Here is a 15,279-nt window from a genome sequence, read left to right on the forward strand (position 1 = left end):
CGGGAACCTCCATATGCCGTGGAAGAGGCCCAAGAAATGGCAAAAAGACAAATAAATAAAAATAAACTAAACAACTCTCCATTCCCTGACCCTGGCAACCACAACTCTCCATTCTCTCTGAATTTGACTACTCCAGGTACTTCATGTAAGTGGAATTGTACAGTATTTGTCTTTTTGTGACTGGCTTACTTCACTCAAGAGAGTGTCCTTGAGGTTCATCCATGTTGTAATACCATGTTATAACTATATGATTTTTAATATAATGTATTGATTATAAGTTTATATGAGTTAATTTTGGTGGTGGCCGTGTTTAACAACCAGCTTGCAAAACTCCTGAAAATTCAACAGTCAGCTTTTGCAGACTGCTGCAGGTCAGCCCCAGCACACCACCAGAAGTACAGGTGAGAACAGAGGTACAAATGGCAGGCTTAGGACAGCAACCAGCAAACTATGGTCCTTGGGCCAAAGCCTGTTTTTATAACATTTTATTGAAACACAGCCATGCCTGTTCTTTTGTGTATTATCCACGGCTACTCTTCCATCACAGCAGCAGAGTTGAGTAGTTGCAACAGAACCTGTATGGCCTGTGAAGCCAAAAACATTTATTATTTGGCCCTTTACCGAAATAGTTGGCTGACTCCTGCTTTTAGGTGTACAGGGAGTGGGAGATATTGAATCATTTATTATTCATTCATTCAGCTAATATTTACAAAGCACCTTCTGTGTGCCAGGCACAGTTCTAGGCACCAGAGCAAATAAAGTCCATTCCCTTCCAGAGTTGACCTTCTGGGGAAAGACAGATGTAATTCAGACTCTCGCACAGCAAGTAAGTGTGTAATTACCATCTGTAGCTTCAGCTGTGACACGGAGTTCCATGGGACTAAGAGAACATCATGGGATGGCAGGGAGGACTTCCAGGAGGAAATGACCATGAATTAAAGCAAGAATAGGAATATTCTAGCCATAGGAAGAGCGGGAATGACATGCCAGGTAAAAGAAGTAGCATGTGCAAATGCCCTGCAGGAGCAAGGAAATAAGAATTTGCAGGGCTACAATCCTGGGAGAGGTGGCCAGAGTCCTTAGGCCCTTACCTGTTGCTGGGCCTCCATCTGCCCCCTCCCCCCAAACACACACATGCACGCACACACACACACACACACACACCCCAGCTACTCTACCAAGCACAGCATCCCATTCATCCAGGCTCACCCTGGCACACTGGCCCCCATTGCCTCCCCACCCTCAAAAGCCACCTCCTAAGTTCTCTCCACCCACCTCCCTCCTGGCCTTGAGCTCACACTGTAACAGACAAAATCTCTTTTATTTATTTCCTCCCTGAAGTTTATAAACTCCTGCCCTCTAATAAAATTATTCTCAGCACAAGCACAAAATAATAACCTTAATTAAAATATATAAAGCCAGATATTAGTGAAGACCAGTGAAGATTAAGATCAGCCAAATCCTGTGTCCCAGAAGCAGGCAGAGGCCTTGCCCTAAAACTCAGGGACTGAGACAGAGCTGGGGTCAGGGGCTGGGAGGTGCTTATTTTTTGAACACCTACAGGTACCACACTCAGGACTGATTGTCTGACATAAAGGATGTTATGGGATATTCTAGAGAATCCTCAGGAGAAAGTGAAACTGAGAGGGCCTGAGCCACCGAGATCACATAGCTGAGAAGGAGAAGAGCTGGGATTTGAACCCAGTGTGTCTGCACTAGTCATAGTGGCTCATTTCTGTAGCAACAGCATCAAACACAGCGGGAGTTTTTTTCTCAGTCACATCACAGTCTAGCACTGGGCGATGAAGGAAGGGAGCTCTGCTCCACCAGCCATTCAGGGATCCAGGCCTCTCCTGTCTCCTGGCTCTGCCTTTCACTGCATCCCAGATTCCCCTTCACTTAGTCGGTACATGGGGAAGATTCTCAATAGCCAGCCCTTGAAGTGGCCACATCGTTTCCACCACATCCCCTTGTCAAGAACTCAATTTTAAGGTCATGTGCAATTTCAAGGGAGGCTGGAAATATAGTCTAACGTGTGTGCCAAAGAGGAGAGGGGGAAAAGAAATAGGACTAGGTGAGCACATAACCCCATCTTCTGCACTGTGGACTCCCTGCTGGATGGAGTAACTACCCCATTAGTTATTGGGCAATGGGATGGATCCTAGAAAATGGTAAGATTAGTACATTCCGAGAGATCCCTTGTGGCATAGCAAGTTAAGGATCCAGCGTTGTTGGTGTAGCAGCTTGGGTTGCTGCTGTGGTACCAGTTCCGTCCCTGACCTGAGAACTTCCACAAGCCACAGGCACAGCCAAAAAAAAAAGTTGCTATTTTTTTTGCCTTTTACAGCTGCACCCACGACATATGGAAGTTCCCAGACTAAGGGTCAAATCAGAGCTGCAGCTGCTGGCCTACACCACAGCCACAGCAATGTGGGATCCGAGCCATGACTGCGATCTACACCATAGCTCACAGTATTGCCGGATCCCTGACCCACTGAGCGGAGCCAGGGATAGAACCTGCATCCTCATGGATACTAGTAGGGTTCATTACCTCTGAGCCACAACAGGAACTCTTTTTTTTTTTTTTTTTTTTTTTGATTAGTACATTTTGGACAAAAGAACAGGAAATGAATTTCAAGGGACTTGTCAAGTCTAAGGAGCAGCAAAGCAAGGGTAAGGAAAGATTTTAACAATTTGGTGGGTGTTATAAAGCTCCTACTCAGTGTCCTTCTCATGCTGGGCTGGCTAAGGGAAGAAATGAGCTCTGCCAAAAAGGCCAAGCCACCCATTGGAAGCCACACCCTCTGTCAACTAAGTGAAAAAGCAAATATGAAGTTAGCACAGAATGCCCCAGGTATGCCAAGGAGAAAGTGATTACTCTGAAGGTAGACAATCGGGGAAGACTTCCTGGAGGAGGTAAAGTCTCAGCTCAGATTAGGAAGACTTGGGCAGGATGGAACACAGAGAATGAAAGGTAGTGGTAAGCCTTGGCGTCCGCAGACCTGGGTTCAAGCCCCAGTGTGACCACTGGCTGGGTGATCTTAGGCAAATCATTTCCGCTCTGTCTGATTCTGTTTCCTCATCAATTAAATGGTACCTAGTATATGCCTCTTGTATGGATTAAATGAGGTGGTTATGTGTGGAGTGATTAGCTCAGTGCATAACACACAGAAGGCTTTAAATGAATTCCCCAGTGGCCTTTTGGTGAATGGTGCCACTTATCTGGAGCTATATGTAGGGAGGTGGGGGAGAGGAAGAGGCTAGTTAACACATATGTGCAAGACAGGGACCCTGAATGCCGAGTTAAATCTGCATTTTGTCTTGTGGGTAGGTGAGGCGCCATGGAGTCTCTTTTGTTGTATGAGGACAGCATGACCAGAAGGCTTTTCTGGAAAGACCCCTCTGGAGGTGAGTGGGTTGGCTCTGAAGTCATAATGTGGAGCACTTGAAACGTGTAGCAATAATGGTGTCCTGGCCTGAGGCAGAGGCAGAGAAGAGGAAAAGAGAGGACTGATGTGAAAGAGTTTGAAAGTGAGGGGCCTGGCCTTGACATGGCAGGCGGAAATAGAAGGTCTGGGGGCAGGCACCAGGGGTCACTGGGGCATGACACCATTAGCAGAAGAGGCGGAGGCAGAATTGGTTTCAGGAAGTCTAGTTGGTTTGGATACCCAGCCTCTGGGTGCCAGAGAGGCCTTGGCTCAACCCCAGCTCTGCCTATTACCTGCTTTGTGACTTTGGGCAGGTTACATGCTCTCCCTGAGCCTCATCTCTTCCATCTGTAAAATGGGGATAGGGAGTTCCCATTGTGGCTCAGCGGAAACAAATCTGACTAGCATCCATGAGAACCCGGGTTCGATCCTTGGCCTCGCTCAGCGGGTTAAGGATCCGGTGTTGCTGTGAGCTGTGGTGTAGGTCGAAGACGTGACTCAGATCTGCCGTTGCTGTGGCTCTGGCATACACCAGAGGCCACAGCTCCAATTAGACCCCTAGCCTGGGAACCTCCATCGTGGGTGCAGCCCTTAAAAAAAACCAAAAGGGACGAAAAAAAAAAAGAAAATGAGGATAATATTTCCCTCCCTAAGGGAGTGTTGAAGGATTTCATGTGATTATGCCTGGCACATAGTAGGTGCTCAAGAAATGGTCCTTATTATCACTGTCTTTTTTCCTGTTGAGTTAGACCAAAAACTGGGTTTAAAAAGGACTGATGCTAAACCAGCAGCTTCCTCAGATACCCTGCAGACTGTGAAAATACTATTACTAGTAACAACATCTGTACCCGCAGCAGCAGCCAAACTCTCCTGTGTGCTCAGTGTATGCCACACATTCTCCTAAGCTCTCTACACTACTGACTTTTAAAATCATTGCTGCAGAGTTCCTGCTGTGGCACAACGGGATTGGCGGCGTCTCTGGAACACTAAGATGCAGGTTCAATCCCTGGCCTGGTAACTCTCATATGCCACAGGGCAGCCAAAAAAAGAAAAAATAAGGCAATAAAATCATTGCCGCAACCCACTGAGATAGGAGTTATTCTGCATATCGTAGAAATAAGCAAACTGAGGCACGGAGGTCAGACAGCTAGGAGGTGGGGTGAGTAGCCCAGGAGCTTCAGTTTACACAGATCAGACCTGCATGGGAGGCGAAGTCTGCTTGGGCTCCAGGGTGCCAGGTCCACCTCTGAACCCCATGCTCTGGGATGAGACAAGGAGTGAGAGAGGGTCTTAAAGAGGTAAAGGACCAGAGGTCATGGCCTGGTTGGCACTGGTTCAAGAGAAACACCCAGATTTTATTTTTTTAATGTTTGGCATAATTGTTTGAGATCTGGATTCAAATTCTGTACCTGCCACTTAACTAGTAGCTTCAAATTATAAAATGACTTTTTTAATCACTCTGCTTTACTTTTCTCTAACATTTGCAGAAATAATTGTTAAAAAAAAAAAAACATTGCCTCCCCAATGCAGCAAAAACCTTTCTAGCATCTCCCATGAAAAGGGGGCATTGTGTCCCTCCCCATCTCCTGGCAGCTTGACCCCAGTTTATCCTGGACAGAGAGCTGTTGTACTGGCCTCCTGAGCCTTTGCACAATTGCTGTTCCCTTCTCTTAGAATTCTTTTCCTCCATAAGCCCCCTGGCAAATCCCTGCTTGTCTTTCAACCTTCTACCCAAATAGAGATCCTCTAGGTCCCTATCCTCACACCTGTGCCTCCTGGATTAGGGGCTGCTCTGCCATGCCCTCTGAAGCATACTCTTAGCAGGTGGGATAGGCTGTTGATATCTTTACCTGTGATGACTCAGGCATCACAGAGTCTAGCCCTCCTGTTTTCCAGATTAGTTTACCCAGCACTGTCTACCAGCAGCCTGGGTGAGCTCTTCAGAAAACAGTACATGGCTTGGCTTCCTTGTATAACCCTCCAATAACTTGCAACAGTACCTGGAGTAAAACCCAGACCCCTGACCACCACCTACAAGGCCCTCTGCCTTCAAGCCCCAGCCTATCTCCCACCTTGTTCCCCTTCTTTCTTTACATCCTTTGTGCTCTTCTTTGGAAGCATGCTCTCTCCACCTAAGGGCCTTTGCACCTGCTCTTCCCTCTGTTTGAGGCTCTCTCCCCACCTGTTTTGTCCACTTAACATAGAAGTTCTCAGTCTTGGCACCATTGACATGTTGGCCTGGATAATTCTCTGCTGTTGGGGGCTGTTCTGTGCATTATATGGTGTTCAGTTGTACTCCCAGCCTGTGCCCCTAGATGCCAGGTGCACCTCTCTCCTTGGTGGGACAGCCAAAAATGTTACCAGACAGTGTCCCTCTGAGAACCACTGGCCTAATGCCTACACATCTTTCAGATCACTGTTCAAATGTTACTTCCTCTAGAAAAAGTTTGTGCCCCCCGCAATTTAATCAAGCTTCCTTGTTACGTAAGGTCATAGCATAGTTTGTAATTATATGTTTATTTTCCTAATTATTCAAATGATACTTGTTCCTCCCACCTATCCAAAGGAAGGAAGGAGAACTTTGTATACTGTTAAGTTCCTAGGCCCCACTTGGTGCCTGACACACAATAGCTGCTAAATAAATGAATGTTGACACAAAGTAATATTGGCCTACATTATTTCTTAAGCGCCCACTGTCTACCAGGCCCTGGGGATACAGTAGTGAACAAGGGCTGCATTGCCCTAGGTTCCAGGAATCCCACTCCGTTTGAGAAAGGTGGCTCTGCTTGCAGGTGCAGATAAATGTTCAAGTGCCAGGGATACTGAGATGCTGAGCAAGGCCACACAGCCAGTTGGCAACAGAACACTCTCTTTCTTCTAGGCTTTGCGTGCTTCCTACTACACTCTGTGTCCACGGGGTAGGGACACTTTGACAATTTAACCAGTCAATTATAATAATATTTTTCTCTCGGAATGTTTAAAAGAAAAAAAAAGTTGGCTTGCTAAGGTATAATCATGGCTCAGAGGCCAACCTGACATTAGTTATTAATTAGGCCATTATGCATTCCACAGTGATAATTGCTTTGCTGCAAAGTCACCAAGCATGAAACGGACCCAGCACAGAAACGCAATCTATCAATCTGAGAAGTCGCAGCCCAGTTGCGTTCTCTCACCTTGAGTCTGGTGTACGCCGGAATGGGAAACACAAAGAAATTAATGATACATCGATAGGCTATAGCAAGCTGGACCTATCCCGGTCCCACCCCAGGATGATCGCGTGCCCGGACTCAGGGACAGTATGAGCGAAGTTTATCAGCAAAAATGGCCATTTCTCTTTGATCTCCTAGCTGGTGGAAATCTGTTCATCTCCTTTCCTTTTTTTCCCATCTTGGGAGAGGAAAAAAGCCATCTGTTTGCCTCGCCTGTTGCTTCTGCAATGAGTAGGGTGGGGGAACAGCAGCTGCAGAGCTGCCTGGGTGTCAGGAGCAACGCAGCACCTCCGCCCATGTTCTCTCCATCTAGGTTCTGTCTCTGGGCTTGGCGGGGCAAGAAGGGAGACTCCCACCCCACCCTGAGCCTCCAAGTGGAAGGTGTCAGTGTCATGGGCAGCTGGAAGTCCATCTTATGGGAAAGCCTTGGGATACAAGACACAAGAATCCACCCAAGCTAGCCTATATGAGGAGAATTTATTATAATATTAGCTATGTGATATTTATGGGGTATATATTGTATGCCAGATGTACAGTTGTGTCATGTAATCCTCAATAGTAGCCTTGTGAGGAAAGTTCTGGTATTTCTTCCATTTTTCAGTTGAGGAAACGGAGGCTTACCAAGGTGAAGTGACTTGCCCAAGGTCCCACTGCTAGTGGTGAAGCTAGAATTTGAATCCAAGTTCATGAACTCTCCTGAGACCATGTGAGAGGCTGGAGAAAGCATAGCTGGGCTTCCAGAGGGTGGGACTAGGAACCAAAACAGCCCAGAAGCAAGGAGCATGCTTCCATAGCTTCTTCATCCTGTCCTCTCTCTGGGCTGGCTTTCTCACACATGGTAGATGGAAAGTGCCCAACCCCCCCATAATACCCCACCATCACTGGACAAATCAAAATCAACCAGTCTCAAATTTAATCTGTTGGGACAACAAAGATCATTGGCCTAGCTCAAGACCAGTGTCTGCCCCTGGTGCATCTGCCTTGTACAGGAAGATGCCTCAGTACAAATCTCAACTCCTGGAGCCAATCTCAGAGAAAGAAGAAAGATCACAGGCTTGCAACCTGCCATCAGCCTCATTCAACTTCTTTTTTTTTTTTTTTTTTTTTTTTGCTTTTTAGGGCCGTACCCACAGCATGTGGATGTTCCCAGGCTGGGGGTCGAATCGGAGCTACGGCTGCCAGCCTACACCACAGCCACAGCAACATGGGATCCGAGCCACATCTCTGACCTACACCACAGCTCACGACAACACCGGATCCTTAACCCATTGAGCTAGGCAGGGATTGAACTGCATCCTCATGGATCCTAGTTGGGTTTGTTAACCACTGAGCCATGAAGGGAACTCCAGCCTCATTCAACTTCTTACCATGTTATCCATTCACAATGTCCCACCTCTCCCTCTCATCTCACCCTTTCACTTGGCCTCCTCACATACCAGAGTTACTACTAGGTTCCTGCAGACGTTTGGGATTTTGCTCCTGGAAAGGTGGTAGCAAACAGAGAGGGTAGACAGCCATCTGTCTCAGGGTGTAGAAAGCCCCGAGGATATACAGATCTCAACCAGCCCATTCGTCTATATTTTGTACAGAAGTCAAGATCAAGAAACTCATGATGCTGAGAATGGGTTGCTTCCAGTTCTGGCTCATTGAAGTCAGGCTCTGGTGCCATCTTCCTTCCTTCTTCCACATGATTTGCCTGCACCAAGACCCCACACATTCTCTGTGGAAGGAGAGTCCAAACCAGTTATTCCTGCTCCAATGAAATTATTCCCAGTCCAGACAAGATGGCAACCAAGACTGGTTGAAGACTTTCCACATTGGCTCAGCTCCTCCATGGAGCTTCCAACCCATGTTTCAGTCTCTGGCCAAGCCCTTGAGGAGCAGGTGGATCAGTCTGCTACTTCTGTGACATGGGGATCACCCCTTAGAGTTAAGCTGCCACCCCCAAAGTGTTTCTGATGCTTAAGCATACTCAGCTGCACAGCCTCTTTGGAAATTCTTCTCAGGAGCTGACTCCTTATAGTGTGAAGTAGGACTTAGATGTCTTTGTTATAGATGTTCCTCTTTCAAGGTGCAAGGTGGGGAGACCTTGACATCTTGAAAAGTATTAAGAAGACTATGTTCTCCCATCCATATCTTCTTCACTTGATGGGGACAGACACAGTCATTTATCATTACTACAGATATTTGTTGGGCTTCTACTACATGCCAGATGGTGTTCTAAGCAGTGAATAAAAACGTTCTAGCAGGATATGATAAATGGAGAACAGCCTGCTGATTGAGGATCTGCTCACTTTGACATGGAACCAGCTCCATTCTTTCATTATCTGGCTGAATCCTGGCCTGATATCGTTACTATTATCATCCCCATTTTACAGAAGAGGAAACTATGACTCAGAAAGGTTAGGTGGCTTCCTAAAGCCACAACAGCAAGCGTGTGGTAGAACTGAACCCAGCTTAATATCCTAGACCAGGGATTGGCAATTTCATCTTCAGAGGTAGTAATTTTATGTTTTTTCTTTTTGTATTTGTTTTTTATTTTTTTATTGTATTTATAGGTGTACGATAATCATCACAACCAAATTTTGCTGCATGGGTCAAATCCAGCTCCCTACCTGTTTTTGTAAATAAAGTTTAATTGGCACATAGCCACACGCATTCATTTACCTATTTTCTATGGCTGCCTTCACTCTATAAAGGCAGAGTTGAATAGTTACAACAGACCATGTGACCCACATAGCCAAAAATACTTACTCTCTGGCCCTTTACAGAAAAGGCTACCTGAAAATTTCAAGCAGTTGAATTTGACTCAGAGAAGGGATATCTTCCTACCATGATTTATTTCTTTTTTCCTCCCTCCCTCTCTTCTTTACTTCCTTCCTTTTCTTTCTTTTACTCTTTATTATGGAAAAAGAGAATAAAATAATGACATACACGACCCAGTTTCAATGGCTATTCACTCATAGCCACTTTGCTTTTGTACCCCTGGATTATTTTGAAGCAAATCCAAGGCATTGTATCATTTCACCTACAAATATTTTGGTGCATATCTCTAAAAAATAAGAAATCTCTTTGTAAGCATAATCATAATATCATCTCATCTAAAATTTTTTCAACAATTTCTTTTTTGAGACATAGTTGATGTGTAACCTTATGTTAGTTTCTGGTATACAGCATAATTATTCAATATTTGTATATATTGCAAAGTGATCACCACAATACATCTACTTAACATCCATACCACATATAGTTGCAATTTTTTTCCCCCTTTTTTTTTTGGTCTTTTTACGGCCGCACCCGCAGCACGTGGATGTTCCCAGGCTAGGGGTTGAATCGGAGCTACAGCTGCCAGCGTACACCACAGTCACAGCAACTCGGGATCTGAGCCATGTCTGTGACCTACACCACAGCTCACAGCAACGCCGGATCCTTAACCCACTGAGTGAGGTCAGGGATCGAACCCACATCCTCATGGATACTAGTCAGGTTTGTTACGCTGAGCCATGATGGGAACTTCCGCAATTTTTTTCTTAACAGTAGTTTCTTAATATCAGATATCCAGGCAATGCTTCAGTGTCCCTTACTGACTTCTCAGTTTTTTTAATCATTTTTTGGTGTATACCAGGACTCATACAGATCCACACATTGAGACTGATTGATATGCCTCATGAGTACGGCAACCAGCTGTCCTGGTTTGGCCCTGGACTAAGAGGTATCTGAGATGCAAAACTTTAGGTTTTAAAACTGGGAAAGTCTTCCGATTCAGAACTCTTCAGACTGAAACTGGGAAGTTGGTCATCTGCCTTTGCCACGCATTCTAATGTATAAGCACCTTGCCCATCTTTTTTCTTCCTTCAATCCATTGTGGAAATAACTGGGCTGTTTTTCCTGAAGACTTTCCCCTGATCACTGCTGATTATGCCAGGGGCCAACACTGGTCTCATGCCAGGCAACAATATTCATTATCTCAGGAGTTTGAATTTGGGACTGGTTGAGGAAGCCAGGAAAGCTGGCCTCAAGAGAGTGCAGGACCAAGGGACTTGGCCCTTGCAGTGGAAGCACCCTCCTTGTTTCTGGACTGTTCTGGTTCCTTGTTCCACCCTCCGAAAGCTCAGCTGCACTTTCTCTGGCCTCTCATGTGGTCTCAGGGGAGTACGGTCTTCATGAGCTCGGGTTCAGATCCCAGTCTGCCACTAGCACGTGGTACCTTGGGCAAGTCACGTCCACCTGTAGCTAGAATTTTGTTGATTTGATTGTGTCCCTGTAGTGTGGTTTGACCTGTTCCTCTCTCCCCTGTATTTGCTCCACACGGGCAGTTGGATCTAGAGGCTTGATCATATTCAGGCTCAATGTTTTTGGCAAGTCTAGTCATAGGTGCTGCAGCATGTTTCCATCACAAGGTATATAATGTATCTCCCAGTTAATTCCAAGTTGGGGGTAGGGATCAGCTAGAGGCAGGGACCAGCCTGATCAGTGACAATCCAGGTATGGCCACCTGAAAACACCTAAACCTCCCTCCCTGATTACGTCAGGAAAACATAGCTGCTGTCCCCTGATAGTTAACATTCATCATTAATAATGGAAGCGGAAACCCAGAGATTTCATTGCTGTGCGAGGTAATTAAATTACTTACATGAATCTACTCACCCTTGATTATTTCCATGTTTCCTACCAAACATATGCCTCTCCTTCATTTTCTGCCATCCTGGGCTCTCAGCTGGGAGGATGAGGGTTGTGGGGGCTCTGCAAGTGCTGCCTGTCTTTGAAAAACAGCAAAGAAAATTGGGTTCCCCATCTGAGCCCCCTCCCCCAATAAAAGGAAGTTCTTCCCCCAGCAGAGCACAAGGGAGAGAGCATCATTTGCATTTCCAACCTAAGGTGAACAGTTTTTGCTATATTTCCCCCTATAAATCATATTGTCTCCACTTTTTGTTGTATAGGGTGGTAGGAGGCGAGGAGGGGAACAGAGAAATTGCTTTCATGAAATTGATGCTATTAGTGCTCCTGGCAGAGAGAATGGGAAAAAAAAAAAAAAGTGATCATTTGAACTAAAGGTTTGCTTTGTGTCAGGTGCCAGGGGATAGAGTAAAAGAAGCTGGCTGTCACCCACCGTTGGTGCCTTCTGTTTGTGTCCAGGTACCTGGTGGGGTCCCCAGAAGCACAGGGGGTACTGCTGGGGGCTGGATGACATTTCATACCCTAAAGCAGGGCTGCAAGCTCAGTTTCCCACAGGTTCCCCACAGGAAAGCTGAGTGAACAGCCAGGCACAGGTGAGATGACAGAGAGGAATGGGAACTGAGACAAGCAGGGGCTCTGTGTGCCACCTGGGGAGTGGCCATTACCCAGCTAGGGCAGATCCTGCAGTCTGGTCTTGCAGCGTGTTGTGGGAGCTGAGAGCAGATCTTGAAGCCAGGCTACCTGTCCCCAGATTCCTGCTTTGCTCGTTCTCCTGGCTCTGTGACCTCTGCTCTGGCAAGTCTCTTGATCTTTCTGGGCCTCCTTTTACTCATCCGAGAAGCAGAAACAATAACAACACCCACCATTGCTGTGCTGGAGAGACTCATACACCAAACTCCTCAGTTGGTCAGTGACATTGGTAGCTTGAATCTATCATGGTGGAAGTCCTTGTACCACCATGGACTACAAACTAGGACCCTTTCTTTTTTCCCCATCAGATAACTAGTTGTTAAACCTTACCAGCACATCACTGAATCTACCCTGTAGGGGTTTTATGAGGATTTTGCAACTTAGTCTGCATAAAGCACATAAGAGAGTGCCCGGCACACTCTAAGCACTCAGAAAGTAGTCACTATGAGTACCGTTTTCATTTTTTATGCTGTTGTGACACAGGAATGAGGCCCTCTATGGCCACATTTTCTATACATTCTGGCAAGCTGGAAAGCTCAATTTTTATGTAACTCCTGATCTTTAAATGTTGGCTAAAAATGAAGTGTTTGGAGTTCCCGTCGTGGCTCAGTGGAAACAAATCTGACTAGTATCCAGGAGGATGCAGGTTGGATCCCTGGCCTCACTCAGGGGGTTAAGGATCCGGTGTTGCTGTGAGCTGTGGTGTAGGTCACAGATGCGGCTCAGATCTAGCATTGCTGGGGCTCTGGTGTAGGCCGGTGGCAACAGCTCCAATTCGACCCCTAGCCTGGGAACCTCCATATGCTGCAGTTGTGGGCCCCTCCCCCCCAAAAAAAGAACAGTTTTTAAAACTGAACAAAGCCAAATGCATGAGGGCATCTAGACCACAGCCCCATGTTTGCAGCCTTGGGCTTAGCGGGAAAAGCGATGAGATTGTCTGATTATACCAGATCATTTCTTACCTTGGCACATGCCACCCTCTCTCCCTCCTCTGCAGCTCAATAACCTGCTCATCCTTTGCAAGTCAGTGCCACCTCCTGGAAGCCCTTCTCTAGCCAGTGCCCCTGCAGAATTAACCCCTCCCCTCTTGTCTCTCCCTCCTCAAAATGCTGATTGCTTTCTGCCCTTTTCTATGGTCTATCTCTTTTTTCTTCTAGGACTTGTGGGCTGGGGCTGGGGTTTATTCTTCTCAGCATAGTACTTAACACATTGAAGATGATAATAATTAATAACAGTAAAACCAACATCTATAAGGGCTGTCTCTTTGCCTATCTTCAAATGTGGAAGCAAAGGCTCAGAGAAGGCCAGAGCCTGCCCCAGGCCACAAAGAAGTGGGGAACCTGGGAATGGAATTCCACTGGGAATCGAATCAGCCCACTTCAGGAAGCTGAACCTGCGGCCCCTGGCTGCACAAACTGGGCAGCAGACAGAGTAGTGCCCCAAGTGTCCGGCTGAGACTCTCATGAGGCTGTCTTGAGCCACACTCCACAGAGACATCCAGAAAGGACGATACTATATTTAAAAGCCTGGGCAGGTGGCGCTTCAGTGGCATTTGGGTGGCCAACTCTCCATAAAGGGCACGCATGCTCTTTTAACTCAGCTCTTCTGGGCTGGCATTTCAGAGAACTTCCCAGGATGGCCTCAGGAGGGGAGACTGCAGCCCCCTGGGACCCCTGCAAGCCTCCCTCTAGGGGCAGGAGTGCCACAGCACATGGTTGATAAAGCATGGGGCAGTGAGAGCTCAGAGGCCAGGTCAGGGTCATGAGCCAGAGCACAGGAGGAGCAGAAGTGTTTGGGGCCCGGCGCACAGACCCCTGGACTGCCCTGTGTTTCAGAGGCTGCTTGTTGCCAGGTGATTCTTGGCATTGTAGACCCTCCGCCCACATGCTGGTGATTTGGCTCTAACCCTTGTGTTTCAGTTTCTTATATCCTCAGACTCCTTTGCCTAGAAATCCCAAGAGCCATTTGTGGCTTGGCCAACCTCAGCCCGTATTTTAACGGTGAACAAAGCATCTCTTAACTGCTGGTGTCTCCACACCTAAGCTGGATCTTGGTATCCCTGCTCTCTAGGTGGAGAAACCGAGGCACAAAGAGGTCAAGGAAAGATGTTCGTTCATCATTAGTGCCAACAGGGGGGCTCCGTGCCAGCGGCTTCACCTCCCTGATTTGATTCTCCTGGCAGCTCTTCACATCATTGTACCCATTTTACAGTTGAGAAAGCCGAGGCTCTGAAGGCTCAATGACTTGCCCAAAGTTACATAGCCAAGGATGCACGTTTCAGACCTGACTCCAAAGCCCATGTGCTTTTTAGCCCTTCCTTGAATCCACAGGCCTCTTTTTTACTTTTATTTATTTATTTATTCTTTTTTGCTTTTAAGGGCTGTACCTGCAGCATACAGAAGTTTCAGGCTAAGGGTCTAATCGGAGCTACAGCTGCCTGCCTATGCCACAATCACCCACAGCAACTCAGGATCCGAGCCTCATCTTCAACCTACAGCTCATGGCAACACTGGATCCCCAATCCATTGAGCAAGGCCAGGGATCAAACCCGAATCCTCATGGATACTAGTCGGATTTGTTTCCGCTGAGCCACGACAGGAACTCCTGATAGGCCTCTCTTAAGCTCTAACTGCATGCGTCCCTGTGCTCTCCTCCCACCCCATTCTCCTCTTTCCTCCCGGGCTCACTAAGCTGCACTGTTCCCATCACAACAGAGAATGCCAGGCCCTTCTGGTCCTTCTCAACTCTGCTTATGAGTTTCTCACAACTCAGGAAGGCACAGAATCATCCAGATGCTCTAAATGGCCCTTTTGCTCTGGGCCCAGGTGAACTTGAGTTGGGAGGGCCTACTTGTTTTGTATTCAGGGTAGAGGGATCCTGTTGCAGTTTGGAAAGGCAGTTTTCCAGGAAGCTGCCCGGAAGCAAGAAGTAGCACCCGTATAGGACACCCTGCTCATCACTCCTTTTTTTCATCCCCCTGTGAAATCACTATTTGAAGGGTGAGGTTGGGGGAGGGGGCTGATGGAACTCAAGAAGAATGTGGAGAAAACAAAGTGAGGGGAAAAGGGGTGTCAGTCTAGGCCAGAGTGAAATTACCAGTGTCGATGGGCTCCCACACCTGTAGTGCAGGTGCACAGGAGGTGCAGGTGAACTACCGACCCCCAGCCTGTCTCCATAGGAGGTTGCTGCTTGGTCCCAGGCAGCAGTTGTTGGTGGAAATGTGGGCCCAGGCTGGCCAGATCCTCTGATTTTCCAAGAAAAGCTAGCAATTTGGA

General features: G+C 47.0%; 1 protein-coding gene across 46 annotated transcripts in view; it reads left to right on the forward strand.

The window, feature by feature from the left end:
• The window catches only part of CUX2 (cut like homeobox 2), a 296,127-nt gene that overhangs the window by 200,324 nt on the left and 80,524 nt on the right, over positions 1–15,279 (forward strand). For 3 of the 46 annotated variants that reach the window (XM_084996018.1, XM_084996020.1, XM_084996031.1), the window contains exons 4-5: positions 2,603–2,673; positions 3,332–3,408. The exons of 41 other annotated variants lie outside the window; for them this stretch is intronic. The gene's annotated coding sequence lies outside the window, so the exon portion shown is untranslated. The remainder of the gene's footprint in view (positions 1–2,602; positions 2,674–3,331; positions 3,409–15,279) is intronic. 2 more of the 46 variants (XM_084996019.1, XM_084996030.1) reach the window with 1 other exon arrangement.

The sequence above is a fragment of the Sus scrofa genome, chromosome 14 (genome assembly GCF_054392235.1).
Source record: "Sus scrofa isolate SSC_HxYL_T2T_F1_AM1 chromosome 14, Sscrofa_HxYL_maternal_Yorkshire_Landrace_v2.0, whole genome shotgun sequence".
NCBI lineage: Eukaryota > Metazoa > Chordata > Mammalia > Artiodactyla > Suidae > Sus > Sus scrofa.